This window comes from Vulpes vulpes, chromosome 1 (assembly GCF_048418805.1).
Source record: "Vulpes vulpes isolate BD-2025 chromosome 1, VulVul3, whole genome shotgun sequence".
NCBI lineage: Eukaryota > Metazoa > Chordata > Mammalia > Carnivora > Canidae > Vulpes > Vulpes vulpes.
The window spans coordinates 65,579,753-65,598,240 of record NC_132780.1 but is presented as its reverse complement, the minus strand read 5'-3'; positions in this window follow the sequence as shown (position 1 = coordinate 65,598,240).

Below are 18,488 nucleotides of genomic sequence, written 5' to 3'. Positions count from 1 at the left end.
ACACTTTTGTTTCGAAATGCTTTTTACTTATTTAAAGATTCATTTATTGATCTTAGGGGGGAAGGGGCAGAGAGAGAATCTCCTGCAGACTCTGCACTGAGCACAGATTCCCCCTGCCACCCCCCACACTCTGTGGGGCTTGATCCCATGACCCCGGGATCACGACCTGAGCCGAAACCAAGACTCAGTGCTGAACTGACTGAGCTACCCAGACTCCCCTGAAATGGTCTTTCAAAGACGAAGGTAGAGTCACGGAGAGCTTGGTAACCCTGCGCCAGCTGCAGGAAGAAAGGCCACATGACCAAGAAAGACGTGGGCCCTGGAGGGTCATGTGGGGATGGGCTCATCTTAGGAACATAGTGAACGCAGAGCTGGGCCGGGGTCATTGCCCAAACTCGCACCAGGTGGAAAGAAGACAGCGTCTCAGGCAACAATGGACATTGGTGCAATTTCCGTCTATCCTACGTCGTGCCTCCTTGATGCTGAGGGTGGGTTTGTATCTGAGCCCACAGGAGGTTCTGGAACCTAGAGAATCAGCCTATTTAGTGCCTGCCACGTGCTCGTCAGCCTGCGGCTGCGGTGACCCCTAAACGCCGAGGCCTGGCCTGTCCGAGGACGTGGACTCTGCACCGGAGACCAGGTGTGGGGGCTCCTTCCCTGAGCATCCTGACGTCATCCTCACACCGGCCCAGCCGTGCGTGGGAAGTCTGTCTCCTTCACACTGAGTCCATCCGTGGTGGTTCAGCACAGACATGGGCAATTATAGTAGGAGCTCTGGTAAGACCCCATCGCCTGCACTGGGACCACGGGGTCCCCATAATGCACACGTAGCATCTACCCGGGGCACTCAAAGTTAGGATGTCCTGTCCAGAAAATGAATGTCCTCCATTTGGATTTGGGAAGTTGTTAGTGTGGGGTGCTGGGTTCCCCTGTGGGACTAATTTTTGAATGGAGATTTTACAGAAAATTTATGCATATATATGGGCTTGGGGGTGTGTGTGGCCCATGAACCCACACTTCCAGCTTCCTCTCCTCTCAGTGGCAGGCCCTGGACTCCTTCCTGGAAGCTCGTGGTACAGTGAAGATCGTGGTACAGGGAAAACCAGAGAAACCCTTTAAAGTGTGATGTACACTCAGTTTCCGGTCCCGTATTTAGGAAGAGTTCAATGGTCACTGCCTCTACTTCCCCTCCAGCTCCAAATCCTATGTTCAGACCTTTCAGAAGACAAAAACCAGAAACCGAAGACCCTGAGAGGTGGTGGGGATGGCGGGGTGGCGGTGGTTGCGGTCCCTAGACTTTGTTTAAATGGACAGATATGGAGTGAAACACTGAGTAAGACATGGTCTCCCTGGGCCTCTGCACAGGCAGGACTTCACATTTAACCAGTCCCTGCAAGGGACACCTGGGCGGCTCAACGGTTGAACTTTGGCTCAACAACAGTGGTTGAATTTTGGCTTGAAGTGTCTGCCTTTAGCTCAGGGCATGATCCCGGGGTCCTGGGATTGAGTCCCGCACCAGGCTCCCTGTGTGGAGCCTGCTTCTCCCTCTGCCTGTGTCTCTGCCTCTCTCTCTGTCCCTCATGAATAAATAAATAAAATCTTAAAAAAGTAAAAATAAAATAAAAATAAGCAGCCTCCGTTCTTGCCCGCATGGGTGGAGATCACTCAGCACAGCTGCCCCGGCGGGGCACGCAGGGAGCCCACGCCCTCGTCCCCTGAAGGTGCCCGGCAGTGACAGGCGGTCTCTGCTGGCAAGGACCTGGACCCTCATTTTTCCAGGACTTTGGAGGCACAGCGTCGCTGCCGTGGCCGCCGCCGCCTCTCCGCAGACCCGTGCCGATGACGAGACTTACCTCTCCGCTTGAATGTCTTAGCAGCCAGCTTCTAATTTGCAAAATTAAATGTTAGGTTTGATACGGTTCAAAGGGACTCGTGCAGCTGATTTCTTCTCATTCTCCTCTAGAAATATCGTTTGAAGGGTAAACACGGCCAGAGCCTCAAAGGCTGTTCCGCATTAACCCAGCGCTGGAGTCGGTAACCACCCGCTCAGGAAAACATCGTTTGTGTGAGGTCTCTGTCTCTTGATTAACACAGCGGTTCGGTGCAAAGTGTTTGTTTGTTTTAAGGACAGAATTGGGACTTCTGGAGGGAGCAGAGTGCGGGGGGGGACGGTGGTTTTCAGCGACACGGGAGCCGGCCAGCGTGGGCGCCAGGCCTGGCAGGACTGCACGGCGCTGCCCAAGTATCAGCGACCCTGGTCACTGTTCAACCCGCCTGACTGGGGGCCCCATCCAGCTATTCAATGGTTGGGCAACCTTTGGAAACGTTGACCCCTGAATTCATCTGAATTCATGCATCTGTCCATCTCAGACCATGGGCAGGCCGCCCCTTCTGAGGACGTCGGTGGACGAGAAGTGAAGTGAAGGAGGGTAACTAACGTGCGCTAAGCAAGCAGTGGGGTTTGAGTTGGTGCCTCCTAGGAGTGATCGGAAGAATAGAACCTCACGAAGATCTTAGGAAGTTTCCTCGTGTTGACACATAGGTTGAGACAAGCCTGCTATGAGCCGAAGGGTTTGGAATTCAGGGGCTTTTGCTCCCACGTTGGAGTGGGCGCCCTCAGCAAGCACGCAGGGGTTCCCCCATTATTCTGAGCAGGTGTGTCCAATGAGACAAATAGGATGCTCATTTTCTAAAATATCCATTGACCATAAGAAATGGGGTCTCCTGGGGAATCAGGAGAATCAAGCACGCACACAGCTCTACCCTGCACTTTTTGGGAAGCCCTCAGAGTCAAGGCTTCCCTGATCATCCCCTCACCTGCCAGGCATGGGGCCCCAGGTCCCTCCCAACACCAGAGGGGACAATACCTTGCTCTGCGCCTTACCAGGGTCCACCAAGGGGCCCAACACGGCGGCGAGCTTCTGACCAGCTGAGGATGTGAATAGCAGCGTCCGGGGTTGCCTGGGCAGCCAGCCGGGGTGTCCAGCACTCTGCTCCCTGGGCCCCCGGACCCCCAAGACCCCCGAACCCCCAGACCCCGAGGCCACAGCAAGCTGCCCCTCATGGCGCTGGCACGTCCTCAATAGCCAACGCTCGTGACTTTCCAGTCAGATTTTCCCTTGCGTAAAAACTGAAAAATTTCCATTTTTATTTTGATGTAAGTCAATTTCCTCTTTTTCAAACTTTTATGGAGAGAAAAATCACTTGACATTTTTCATCAAAAACATTCCCTCTGTCCATGCCAACCACAAGCCGATGCCGGCTGTGATCAGGGCCTCCCCAGGCAGCCTCCCCTTTGTGAATGAGTCTAAATTCATCCTGGGGAGTCTCCCTCTAGCTCCACGGTTAGCGATAAACAGCAACATTTTAAAAAGGAGAAAAAGCGATCGTCCGAAACCGTTCTTGGGAGGCATTGTCTGCCTCGGAGAGCCGGGAGCAGGCTTCATGCACCCCGGCAGGGGCGGGTTGAGGGACGATGATTAATACCAGACGTCCGGAGAACCACGTGAGCATGCGGGCAATCTTTCTTATTCAGTTATGCAGAATATTTAAAAGTAAGTGCTGTGTTGGAATTTTTAGGCAAAACACCCTCAAAGCTTTGAGTTTGATTTACAGATGTTACCATTTTGTTCTAGAGAAAAAGCAATTGTCCCTCATAGAATCTACCTTCGTATAGACAGGAACAGGGTCTGAATCCATCTCCCGAAGTGATTGTTTCCAGGGAGAGGAGGGGGGAATGTTACAACCCCGCAGGATGAGATCATCCGAGAGCTTATCCCAAGAGATGAAGGAGAAAGGTTATGCATGCCCTTTGCATCTAAGCAGAGTAATAGGTTTTTTTTTTTTTTTTTAATTTCCAGAGGTGTTTTTAGGGATTTGGACTAGAAAAATAAGGATGAGGCCGGAGGTGTTTCTGTGGGGAGGCTCCCAGCTGGCTCCCAGGTGATGGGAGTAAAAATAGTTGCCTGCTCCTTGAGCTGATGAAGCCAACACAGAGCTGGCCCATCACCTTGGAGCAACCACGACTGGGAATGGGACGAAGCAGAGGAAGGACGTTTCCTTCTTTGTGGTTCAAGAGGGCCTCGCGCATTTCTCTCTTTCTCTCTCAAGCACAACATCTCCAGAGAAACAAGAGCTTTAAATGATACACTGGACCAGATGGATTTCACAGATATTTACAGAACTTTACATCCAAACGCAACTGAATACACATTCTTCTCAAGTGCTCATGGAACTTTCTCCAGAATAGACCCATACTGGTTCAAAAATCAGGTCTTAACCTATACCAAAAGACTGGGATCGTCCCCCACATATTTTCAGACCATAATGCTTTGAAATTAGAACTAAATCACAAGAAGTTTGGAAGGACCTCAAACACGTGGAGGTTAAGGACCATCCTGCTAAAAGATGAAAGGGCCAACCAGGAAATTAAGGAAGAATTAAAAAGATTCATGGAAACTAATGAGAATGAAGATACAACCGTTCAAAATCTTTGAGATACAGCAAAAGCAGTCCTGAGGGGGAAATACATCGCAATACAAGCATCCATTCAAAAACTGGAAAGAACTCAAATACAAAAGCTAAACTTACACCTTTTTTTTTAAATTTTTATTTATTTATGATAGTCACACACAGAGAAAGAGAGAGAGGCAGAGACATAGGCAGAGGGAGAAGCAGGCTCCATGCACCGGGAGCCCGACGTGGGATTCGATCCCAGGTCTCCAGGATCGCGCCCTGGGCCAAAGACAGGCGCCAAACTGCTGCGCCACCCAGGGATCCCTAAACTTACACCTTAAGGAGCTGGAGAAAAAACAGCAAATAGATCCTACACCCAGGAGAAGAAGAGAGTTAATAAAGATTCGAGCAGAACTCAATGAAATCGAGACCAGAAGAACTGTGGAACAGATCAACAGAACCAGGAGTTGGTTCTTTGAAAGAATTAATAAGATAGATAAACCATTAGCCAGCCTTATTAAAAAGAAGAGAGAGAAGACTCAAATTAATAAAATCATGAATGAGAAAGGAGAGATCACTACCAACACCAAGGAAATACAAACGATTTTAAAAACATATTATGAGCAGCTGTACGCCAATAAATTAGGCAATCTAGGAGAAATGGACGCATTCCTGGAAAGCCACAAACTACCAAAACTGGAACTGGAAGAAGTAGAAAACCTGAACAGGTCTCTCTCTTTCTTTTTTTTTTTTTTTAAGATTTTATTTATTTATGTGTCAAAGAGAGAGAGAGTACACAAGCAGGAGGGAGCAACAGAGGGGAAGGAGAAGCAGGTCCCCCACTGAGCGGGAGCCTGATGCAGGACTCGATCCCAGGACCCTGAGATCATGACCTGAGCTGAAGACAGACGCTTCACCGACTGAACTACCCAGGCGCCCCGCTTTCTATTTTCACATTTAATATGCTTATTGAATCTGACATATACCTGTCTGATCCACAGCCACAGACCTCCAGCGTGGCTCGACTGCACCTCTGAGGCTGTCTAGGGACCTCCCCCAGGCAGCCTCGATGCTGTGTGATGGGGAAGTCACTTCTGAGAGAGAAAAAGAAAAGTAATCTGAGCAAAGGAAAGACACATGTCATGTGCTAAACGACCAGGATGCTTCCTAAAAGTCCCAGAGGGGGGAAAATTTCAATTTAGAATCTGATGGATCCCAGCTCACCTGTTTTATTACTGAGCACACTGCTGGCCAGATCCATTTGCTGCTGAGCTAGGCCTGTTCTAAATTCAGACTTGGCTAGTAAAAGTTCTACAATAAAAGCGATTCTTTGATGTCCAATCCCAGCACATAAAATCCAAAAATATGCTTTTACTAAGGTGAATGAGTGAGTGGTTTGGGTTAGCATGTGAACAGTTACAAATGTCAGTGGCTTGGAGGGATAGAAACTCAACTGGAAATTTCACTCAAGCCAGGTGTCTGGTTTAAATTTGGAGAAAAGAATATATTAAATACGCTTTATTGAGCTGTCATGCATGAAATTGCATCTCACATACCTGGAAACACACTGCATCCCTTTCTCAGAAACTGGTAGGATCCCAGTGGGTTTTTTGGGGGGAGGTGAGGAAAGTTCTTGCCTGGCACCCTGTCGTATGGAGTCGGGAGCCATGTATAGCCTGAGGGCACTGGGTTCGAGGCTGCAGGCAGCCCAATGTGGCTGTCGACACACTTGCGTGGACCGTGGCCATCATCACTGAGTCAAGGCCACGAAGCCTGGCCACCAAGTCATCAGAATAGCTACTTTTCATGTGTGAACAGAAGGAAGTGAGGTGTTCTTTCCCTGCAGAGGAAACAGAGTGGTTTCCCGCCACGGCCGCCACTCCTCTGTCCCCGCACAGGAAACTCCAATGATTTAAAAGAAACGAATGCATGCTTTGTGATGAGGAACTTAATGGAGAAAAGTCCAAAGATGTATGGTTGTGACAATTTTGCCTTTGAGATTGATTAAAAAAAAAAAGAGTTACAGAATGTAAAACAGTACTGCGAAGCAGCAGTATAAATAGTCATGTTTGATGTAACCTAGGGAATTCCATAGAGACCACCTTCTCTACATGTTCTCTCCCCCCCTCCTTGGGGTTGAGGGGCACATGTGAGAAAGTGCCTGCATAGCCCCTCACACATGGCATCAAGGAGGGGAATTGCTGGCGGTTACCGTCACCCTTGGTGAACGATCGTTGTTCTGACACTTGATGTGTCAGCAGACAGGCTGCAGGATCGGATTTCTGAGGCCACACATGCTTTTTCTACTGCCCATTGCCTGTGTGCATGTGTGTGAGAGAAGAGCTACTTCCAGTGGAGAAAACACCCAAGATGCTCGAGCCACCGTGGCCTGGTGTCTCCACCTTGCACTCGGCACCTCGGGCTGGAGGTTCCAGCAGAAAACGGATGCTCTGTGGCACACAGATTTTGCAGGGAACACGCAGGGAGTTAAGTGGCCGTCCCCAGGACAGCAGCCTCTTCCCAGTAATTTCACACCTGTGTTTAACACTTCTGAAGTGGAACATCAGTCATCGGAGACCAATGCCCATCCTGGAACCCGGCTCTGCATGCATATCCCCTGTGAGCGGTCCCCACCGCTGGATGCCCATGTGTGCAGCTCACACATCGCAGGCATGCTGACTGTCACAGCAAGGCCCCAGACCAGCCCCAAGGCTGAGGTTTCTCTTGGAGGTAAGAATGGTATCAAGAGTTAGAACATACTAACAATTGGAGTCTCAGAAATAGTGAGACAAGAATATTCGAGAAAATCATGGTCAAAACATTTCTAAATTTGATAAAACAAACAAACAAACAAACAAACAAAAAAAAACCCTCCAAATCAGTAGATCCAGAAAGCTCAGACACACCAGAGGTGTCTACCAAAGTGGATCACAATCAAATCGCTGAAGTCCAGTGATGAAGAGAAAAATCTTAAAAGTAGCCCAACACACACAAAGGTAAAAATAGAAGACTTTTTTAAGTCCGAGGGTAATGAAACAACAAATAAAGACCTGTCAACCAAGAATCTCACACCAGCAAAAATACCCTTTGAAAACAAAGACCAGCCGTGTGAGCTGCCACCCCAGACCCACTAGAATGTCCATAACCAAGATGTCTGATGTGACTCGGGGCTGGCAAAGTACAGTGACCTCCATGCATTGTTGGGGGGATGTAAGATAGTGAAGCCATTCTGGAAAACAGTCTAGCAGTCCCTTAAAGAGATTAGCATCCACCTACCCTATGATCCAGCCCTGAGGTCCTATGCATACACTCCGGGATACACGGAAGCACATGTCCACGCAAAGACCGGCCTCTGACTGCCCATCATGCTATTTCTCATAACAGCCAAAATGAGAAGAGACCCAAATATCCATCAAGAGACCAGTGAATGAACGCGCTGCAGCAGTCTAGCCATACCGTGGGATACTCTTTACCCATGAAGTACATTCAATAGACTGGATGGATAGCAAAAAAATAGTACGCAGAATTTAAGAAGGCAGACACAAAAGGCAATACACTGTATGGTATTGTTTACATGAAATTTCTAGAAAAAGCAAGTGTGTAGAGAGAGCAGATATGGGAGGGCTCTGGGGCCAGGTGTGTGCATCCGTCAGGCCGGTCTGAGGAACGGGTCCTGCAGGGAAGGCCCAGGCATGGAGGACGTGTGGGCCACAGCTTGTCTAACTGGGTGGCCCCTGCACCCAGCGACCCCTGTACTCCTGCAACAGCATCCTGCCTCCCCCATGGCATGCTCACATCTTAGCATCGTCTAGATGCCGAGAGCAAAGCCCCATTTATTCTACTACATAGAAATATCAGCCAGAAGTTGTCATCCATTACTACCATTTCTTTTATCTTGATATAAAGAAAGTAGGACTTTTTAGTTGACAAAGAGTTAACAAGCAGGAATGCTGATGATCTATCTTTGCTTATTCTCCTTGACGGCTTTCCTATTATTTATGGGAACCAGGGGACTGTGGCATTCTATCAGCCCACCTGTAAAACATCTGGCATTCATTTAGGGGGAGCTGGTTCATTAAGGGAGCTGTAATTTATTGGACTATTTTGGCATTGGTCAGGAAACACTCGGTTGTCAATATTCTGGGCAGACCGATGTGTGGGTGCATGACCCGATGGGTGTGCAAATAACAGCAAACACTCTTTAAAAGAAGAGCCTGAGGCTGTAAAAGGAAGCCTGGGTCAGCACTGACCGCACATGGACTTCTCTGTAGCAGGGACCAGAAATAACGGGTCTGAATTTGTATTAAGTGCCATTTTTTTTGTTTTGTTGTTTACGATATTGTTACATTCCTGCTAATCACGACGTATCTACTAAAAACCAATCACAGTCACCAATCTATCAAAGAGCAAAGCAGAGTACAGGAAAGGTCCTCAGGATCCTGAGAGCCTAAAGGGATGGATCATACTAGAATTTGTCCTCCCTGCAGGCGACGGGAGGCCCATGGCGAAGCTGTCAGGAACCGACATCCCGTCGTTATGTAATGATGAGACTGCAGGAAGGTAACTGAGACTCTTCCCAACAAGGAAAGATCACGACACAGGTGACTTTCCCATTGCAATTCCAAGTCGGATCCTTGCACGAGGAATGCACATTTTGTGTCCCGGGGACTGGGAGCACCATGGGGATGTTGTGACCAGGATTTATTGCCAATGAGTGTGGGGTACAAGCCGGATTCGGCTTTTCCAATAGGATAAAATGGTGCATGGTCGGGCCCACAGAAAGTATTTTACCTGCAGAGCAGGGGCTTGTGGATTTGCTATTTTGAAGATAAAAATAAAATCCAATGGAGATCTTCGATAATTTCCAACATGTAGGAAAATATTTCCTGTAATTGCCATGAATGCAAAATTTTGAGTGATTCACCCAGGAGCTGAAAACCTCATAAAAGTTGCCTTTCTCCATCTGTGAGAAGAGAGAGCTTTCCATCTCCAAGTCTCTAAGAACTGAGAACAGTTCTCCGGGAATGCTGGTCAAAGGGAAGGGCCAGACACAGAGGGAAACGTAAGCAAAAACCAACAACAAGCAAAATAATGCCTTATTTGTATTTGTTTTTCAGGGTTTAGGGATTGATCACGGGTCCCAGGGGAAGAGGGGACGGGGGAGAGGAATTTATTAGTCTTGCAAGTATGTGTTTTGTTTTTTCAGAGGTTAGTTTTTGTTTAGTTTGCTTTATTAAAAATTGAAATGGAGCACTGAATTTGAATGATTTTCCTAGGGTAAGAATAACTGGATATGAAATGAATAAAATATTGCAATTAAAGGAAAATACAATGAATCTTACAGTGACTAGAACTTCATTTTGGGGAAAACATACTTGCTGAGCAATACCTACCCCAGGAGTGGTGGGCGTGCAGAGTGGTGAGACCATCAGCGGCCCGATGGGCCGCACCATCTGGCTCATGTGTGATGGTTAAGCTGCCGAATGGTGCACCCACTTAAGTGGTGCTAGCGGCCCACTAAAGATTCACTTATGTAAAAACTTGGCTCAAAATACAACATTTGAGGGGCACCTGGGTCGTTCAGTAGTTGAGCATCTGCCTTTGGCCCAGGGCATGATCCCGGGTCCCGAGATCGAGCCCCGCATCGGGCTCCCGGCAGGGAGCCTGCTTCTCCCTCTGCCTGTGTCTCTGCCTCTGTGTGTGTGTCTCACAAATAAATAAGTAAAATCTTTTTTTAAAAAATACAACATTTGATATTCATTTTACACATTGAATTTAAGTACGAAATAAAATTTTATCCTGAGGTTGAAAATATTAACTCTGGGGCAAGGTCTACATTCCTTTTTTATTACTTGTTTTCTTTAAGGTCTGCATTTTAAAAGTTCAGAAAAGAACAAAGGTAGGAACCAGTCACTCTGTAGTGGGAAAGTGAATTGATAGAGTACGCTGTACCTTTTGATATTTATCCTATCAGAAACTAAAACTGAAGAGGTTTTAAAGCTTAAAAGCACATTAATCAACCCATTTCTTATTTGTCAACATGAGTAACGTTTAATGAAAAATAAATGTAATTTTCAAGCCAAACAATCCTTAGTGGCAAGAGCTGGCATTACTTCACATTGCTCACAATCCAGAGTGGGCTTGCAGAAGGCAGCCAGGGTCTCCCACCTGCCCTCGTGTTAAGTCTGTGTCGATAGGATGTTTTGATCGAAGTGTGCAAAGAATATCAAGCATCCTTCAGGTAAGTAGACAGAAGAGGGAGGATTATTTTTAAGAAATTAGCCTTTCCAGGAAACTGGCTGTTGTTCTCCGGCAGGTCCTGTGGTGGTAGTTTCCTGAAAGTGAGCTGCACTTGGGGACCTGGAAGCCCCCAAGTTGGAAGGTCTGGGTTCTGCATTTGCCTCATCGACCTGCCATACCATGTGAGCACACCTGTTCCCCCGGCATCACGTTATAGCATCACGCATGGTTCTTCCAGAAATATCGGTCAGCTGAGGTATATGCAGATCTTCCAAACATCATCACATCTCATTCAACCTTCTGTTCAGAATCGTTTTGTTAACGTCACCACCGCTACCAGAAAACTCACGGATGGGACGATTAGCAGGTTTACAGGCCAGAAGCTCCAGTTTTCACTCGGACGCTTGGAGTGTACCTTGGCAAATGTTGTGGTCCTGGAAAGGACAGTCACCTCCTCGTTCTTGAGAAAGTGTCTGCCTGATTCCCGAGTCCGAGCCATCAGAGTTTGTCTGTCGATTTTTCTTACAGAACCTCATATCCCCTGGAACGGAAGCAGAGGGTTTTCCCAACAACACCTGCAATGCACACGTGCTTTTTCCTGGGGAATGCCCTTGTGTTTCTGGGTGCACCTGAGCCCCCGCAGACTGTCCTGCCGTGTCACCCGCGCTCTGGAACTCTGATGGCACCGTTCACGGTAGCGGCTGTGCTGCACTAGCCGCCCCACTGCCACCTCCGCTCACCCGGGAACCCCACTCCGTAAAGCATCGCTGGATCTCATGTGGTTTTATCTAGGCTGGGGCAGGGGACCGACTTCCCTTCACTGATGTCCATCAACTCCCTCAGGTCCCGCACACCCCACTCCTCCACGTGTTGCCAACTGTATACGGATCTAACTTACATCCTGGTGATACTCACCCAAAGGGCCTCTGGTGCATTTTCCTGCCTTCTGTCCCCTGTAGGGTCAGGAAAGTGGGACTCTGGACCCTATGCTCAATTGCATTCATGCTTTTCAGAGGCATGAGGCTGCCTGAGGCTTCTGGGTGGAACCCAGCCTCCAGCCTCCTGCCTCAGCCTCCACGTTCAGCCTTAAGCCTCCACTTCAACCTCCGGCCTCAGCATCCAGCCTCGGCCTCCACACTCAACCTTCAGCCTCCAACTTCAACCTCAGCTTCCAGCCTCCAACCTCCACCTCAGCTTCCAGCCTCCAGGCTCACCCTACACTCTCAGTCTCCAACCTCCAACTTCAACCTCAGGCTCTAGTCCCAGCCTCAGTCTCAGCCTCAGGCTCCAGCCTCCAAACTTCTAACCTCAACCTCCAGCCTCCAGCCTCAGTTTGAGCCTCAGCCTCCAGGCATTCACAGCACTGAGGGAGCATGATTTCAATACCCAAAGCCTTTACCCCATGTTAGCAGGTAGTCCATGTTTTTTATGTAAGAGTTAAGCTCTGAGCTTTAAAACGACAAATGCTATTTTATTCTAATCATTTACAAATGAGCTTGGGAAAATGGAAGTAAGTCGGTCACGTCTCTGAAGTCAGGCATCTTGGCAAGAACCTTCTAACCAATATCACATTTACAGACTTCCCCATGGGCTTGCGTTTGGTTTTGCATACATGCAGTAATGAGGGTAATCAGGATAATGATCTGACCATTTTGCTTTGGTTTTGGTTAATTGTGAATAAATGGAATTCTCGGGGGGGAAAAAACCCTATTTTTAGATTTTCACCTAAGATGGGTTATGGTGTTCAAGCTACAGTTACAGGAATAGCCAGACTCATATTCTATTCCTGTTTCTTAAGATGGTCCTGGTTAAGTGGTTATTTTTATGTTCTATATAGATTTCGCTTTCTGGAGGTTTTCTTGAATGTGGGTTTGACGTGAGATTTCTGATCGGTATGGTTTGTTTCTGAAAATGCTGTTGTCCATACATTAGAGAACTTGCCGACCTGCAGGGTGTATGTCCTAGAGCTACAGAACATTCTTAAGGGCGAAGAGGCCGATACAGGGCTGCCTGAGGAGCACACTCGAGCTCAGGGTAGTTAGGGCTGCGTGCTCACCGGACAACAGGGAGGGGACCACAGGGCTGTGGGTCCCACCAGGTTCCACTAAGCCACGGCCTCTCCCCACACAGCCTGTTGCTCCTTTGACCACTGAGTCGGTCTCTGCACAGATGGCTCATGCACAGGTGTTTCTCTTCCTGCAGGTACGAGTTTGATGATGCGAATTCTCTTACGGGGTGGGGTGTACCTGGTGTTCCTTTTGTGCCTGAGCCTTTCAGAGAAGGGTGGACGACAGTAACCGTTGCTCATCGGGCACCTCCTCTGTGCGGGACGCGGACTCAGACGCTTTCCTGAGTGATTTCTAGGTTCCAAGGCCACTCTGCGAAGCTGTGGTTTATTTCACCATCTGGCTTTCTTCTTTCTCGTCACGTCCCTGGTGTGTGGGGACGTTGATGCCTTTCTGAGGCTGTGCAGTGAGTGAACACGAGGGTCGGCTGTGCGGTGAACATGCAGATTTTACTTGGAATCCTGAACAAATACTTCATTATATTTTTTTTTCCTTCAGTCTTCTGTTATTTCAAACTTTCATTGCATAACGAACTTTTTTTAAAAAAAATATTTATTTATTCTTGAGAGACACACAGAGAGGGACAAGGACACAGGCCGAGGGAGAAGCAGGCTCCATGCAGGGAGACTGACCGTGGGACTCGATCCCTGGATCCTGGGATCACACCCTGAGCCGAAGGCAGACGCTCCACTGCTGAGCCACTCAGGAATCCTCAGAATGAACTTTTTTCAGATCCCAGGATAATGGTAAATATACGATGGTGAACACACTTGAATATTTAAGGGTATAACTCATCGCCTTATATACATTCCATCACCATACAACATCTAACACAATTTCCATTAAAATTGCTGGGTTTTGAATGTGGTCTCCTGATAATTGGGCAAGTCATCATGATCTTGAGTTTAGGGTAAGCCCACTAAGTGTGGACAGGGCACCTTCAGGAGAAGAGCATCCTGACTCCCCAGGAGCATCATCCCAGTGGAGGACTCTGCTGGCCCCATGGGAAGAGGACACGCACATCAGGTGACGTGGGGATGGCACCGGTCCTGTGCCTCACCCGAGCCGATATCACTGCAGATGCTGTGCCTCTGCCTCTCCTTCTTCCTGAAGTCAACACCAAATCAGCTTCTCTTTCTGGTATACAGGGGCCATCGTCTCAGGGGAAACACAAGATGCCCCAGCTACAGCAGAGGCAGGGGGGCGCATCCACATCCCGTCGGCATGAGTCCCAGCAAGGGCAGGCCCAGATGCTCCGCAGTGACAGCTGCGTGCAGCTCCATGGTCTGTGTGTCCGTGTGCTCATCTCAGCCTCCTCACTCTTAGCATAGACAGGATGGCCCAGCTGAGCCCTGGCAGGAATCCCATCAACTGACCCCACCCCCCACCCTCACCCCACTGCCGAGGGGCCAGTCTCACAGTTGGATGCCTCCAGACTGGAGGCGTTTCACACAGGAGGGTTAGATCCCAAAGAGAACGGGCTGGAAGCTCATGATCCGGAGAGGGCAGGCCAAAGACTAAGGCTGGCACCTTCGTGTGAGACCTGCCAGCCGGTGTTGCAGCCTCCTCCAGCCCAAGAAGGGACACAGATGGTGCATGGATGGACGTCCCTGCTGGGACCTGTCCCACCTGAGCACGAGTCCCTGCCCTTTTCACGGGGGACAGGTCACCACCTCCTCCTTACTGCCTGTGGCACATTTGCTCCACGTGCACCCAGGGCCCTAGCAGGTTGAACCCGATGGCACAAGGGGATCCCTTCTCTTTTTTTTTTTAAGATTTTATTTATTTATTCATAGAGATGCAGAGAGAGCGAGAGAGAGGCAGAGACACAGGCAGAGGGAGAAGCAGGCTCCATGCAGAGAGCCCGATGTGGGACTCGATCCCGGGTCTCCAGGATCATGCCCCGGGCTGCAGGTGGCGCTAAACAGCTGCACCACTGGGGCTGCCCGGGGATCCCTTCTCTTGAATGTCTCTTGGGGACAGGCCTGCCTTGGTAGGCGTGTGTGCTGAGGGTCGGCAACCTGCAGAGGCACTTGTGGCCTTCAGCCACAGCCCCTCCTGGGCCTGCCTCTGGAGACAACACAAACCAGTCTGCTCCCTCCTGCCACCTACTGCTGGGGAACCTCTGCCTGAGTTAGCCTGGACCTTCTTGGTATGAGGTCACTGGTCCTCCTCTGGGCCCCTCTGCTCTGGAGGTATGTGCAGAGTGTGTGGTGTGTGTGAGTGTGTGCACTGGGTGTGTGCACTACGTGTGCATGCATGTGTGGTGTGTTAGTATGTGCATGTGTGGGTGCATCTGCCCTGTGTGTGCACAGTGTGTGGCTGTGTGCATGTGTGGGTGTGTGCACTGCTTGTGCATGCATGTGTGGTGTATGTGCATGTGTGAGTGTATGCACTATGTGTGCATGCATGTGTGGTGTATAAGTGTGTGCATGTGTGGGTGCATCTACCCTGTGTGTGCACAGTGTGTGGGTGTGCACACTGCATTGTGCACAGCATGAGAGCGTGAGTGTGCATGTACTGTGTGTGTGCGGGTGTGTGCATCGGTACTTCCTCCAATGCCCTGCAGACATTGGTGCCCTGTGGTGTCTGTGTGTGGCACCACCCCCACCGCCCCCTCCCCGGCACACACGTGTATCCCTGCTGGTCCTGCTTCTCTGCGGCAGCTCACTCTTGCGTAGGCTCAGCTCTAGCCTTTCTGCTGAGCCCAAACTCAGGTTTGGGGACAGCCCCCTTTGGACAGGATGCAGGGCTTCAAGAAGCACCAGTCCAGACCTTTTATCCAGATTTGCTGCATCTGCATCATTTCCAACTCAGAGTGTGCAGGGTCCATGACTGCATCAGGCCTGAAATCTGGGGCCCAGGCTGATACTTCCCCCTCTCTGATCCCAGTCATTCACCTGATGCCCTTCCCTGCAGCTACTTCTGAGCTGCCCTGTCATGTATGACAAGCCTTCCCCACTTCACGTGGTATACTAAGATTTGTTTGTAAGGTTCAAGGGCCAACAGGAAGCAGGAATTCCTTCTGGGGTCATGGGTACAAGGCGCTGGAGCCCTCCAAACAGATCCCTTCCCACACAGACCAGGAAAGTCCCACGTGTGGAACAGCCTGTGACCCTAGGTTACATGGCAGTGTGTCCTCGGAGGACAGGCAAGGATGTCTCCTCCCCAGGCGGGGTGCTGTGTGGCCCCTTGTTGCCAGCCCCTCTCACAGGGAGGCAGCAGGAGCTTGGAACCACGTTCCACACCACTCAGTCTACATGGATAATATTTCCAAAAACTGAAAGATGAAATAGGAGCATTTGGTTTGCCCACACAATATGTTTCTCCCAGTTGAATTAATTTGGGGTGATGCACATGCTCAGATGGAGAAACGTGACCTGGTCTTGGAGGAGCGGTGTTGGACTCCCACCCATGCCCTCTCCCCAGGGGGACATCCCTGGCGTCCACTCCTCCAATGGGCCTCAGCGCTGATATTGCTGGTCTATGACCTGTAGGGTCAATGGGGTCTGACTGCACAATCTTCAGTTTTCTTAGACAAACTTTATCCTGAAGAAGAATATGACTTCAGATATTTACAAAAGAGGGAATGAATCAGTTCATCCATCACTGGGGAAGCTGAACTGTTTCAGAATCCAGGATCCCACAGAGTGAAATCACACTTCCCTTGTCATTGATAAGGGATGGGACGGCATCTGCTCCACTGGCCTGCTTCCACCCATGACCTCACCCACGATGGGTGGAAATGGCATCATTCAGAAACCCAGGAATGCCCCATCATCGTCTCCCCTCTGGGCTGCATCTGTATTTGCCATCAGGATTCCCCAGTGTCTTCCTTTCCTTCCCCCAAACACACCTCTAGAAAATGGCACAGAATCTGGTCATGGCAAAATCACATACATATTTCTTAGGCCTATGGGACCTCATGACATGCTCTTGGCCTGCGGGTGGCCGGGAGGCGACCAGGCACACAGGGCCTTGGGTCAGGTGACATCCCCTCGTGCTCTACAGAACGAGGCAGAGCATAATCTGTATTCTTTTACAGAGAATTTATGTCTGGGTATTCCAAGTCAGAATTACTTTAACGTGAACCAGCTGTCAGCTGTCTTCTGCTGCTGCTGCTTCAATACACACTAATGTCTCTGTAAATGCTTCTACTCGGACTTTGCTTCACACACATAATATAATTAATTATCCTTGTCTCATCTTCTTCCCCGGTGATCGCAAATTACATTACATTCAAATTCAACTTAGTGGAAAAGAATGTTAATTTTTCCAAAGTCTATTATTCTAGAATGGAAACGCTTATGTGGTATTGTTTCAAAATTTCAAAATCAACGAAAAGGGATTTTTCTAAAGAACGACTTGGCAGGGGTATTTCTCGTTGCTTTTCTTCATTTCAAGAAGTTTCACGTGGTGTGATGGGTAATGTGCAGAATAGAATCAAATCCCTCTCTCTTCCCTCTGCGTTTGCATGTGAAGTGCGTGAGATACACACCTGCATTTCTCAGGATGGCAACTACTGTGCCTTTTATGGGCACGATGGGGACCTGAGGGGGGTTCTTGTCCTCAGGCTGGAAAGCTGAATTACTGATTTCCTGCTTACTACGCCTTACACAGTGCAAATCTATATATGCGTCTGTATGAATATGTGTGTATATATATATGATTTTTAAATTTCAGAAAGTCTTACCTAAAAAATTATTTGATGGCATCCCACTGGCTATTCTGAAGCAATCTACACATCTGACAGCATTCATTCATTCACTCAGGAAGCATCCCTGCAGTGCGTGCCCTAACCACAGACTGAGGACATAGACCTGGAGGCTTGGGCGTTTCTGCCCTTTGACGGATGCCCAGGGAAGAGCGCATCACCAGGAGCGGGCCCAGCACACTCCTTGGACTCCCATCTGGAAGGATGCAGAGGTGGTAACAGCACAAACGGTGGTATCAGCGGGATGGGGTGACAGTGTGAAAACACGGGTGAGGCCTCAGACCCTTGGACCTTCTGTAAAGGACGGTGCACCATTTAACTGAATGGGAGAGAAATGTCTACAACCTGCAGCACGTCTGCAGCAGTGAGTGCCCTCGGGCCAACAGGCGGCACCTGTAATGAGGTTTGGCATCACCGACTACGGACCTGGGGGTTTTGTTCATAAAGTGGCTGACATCATGACGAGTGACAGATCGTGATTTGGATTCATAACCAAGGTTCCAATAAACTTATGTATTATTGTGTGATCTGTTGAAAAATGACATTTATGCCACTGAAGCGTTATGCTTCCTGTCTTACGTAACCATGACAGAGACCATGCACTGCCTTCCTGCACCTGCTAGTCTGTGTACTGAGCTGATCTTCTAGCGACATGCAAGCAATCTCCTCACCTGGCCGGTGGACACCGAGTAATCGGTTCCTAGTGGATGCCCCGTGAATGAATGATTGGAGGGCCTAGGAGTGGGTTGGTAGCAGCAACAGACCACCGTAATGTGGTCGAACCTAAATTAAATGGTGTATCGGCCGGGGTTCTCCAGAGAAACAAAACCAATAGGAGGGACAGAGGGAGGGAGAGAGATGGATGATAAGGATTTGGCTCCACTATCGTGGGGACCCACAGGGCAGACCCGCAAGCTGCAGACCCAAGAGGAGTTGAGGCATCAGGAGAATTCTCTCTTCTTGGGGGACCTCTGTCTTTTTCTCTTTAGTACTTCAACTGATTGGATGTGGCC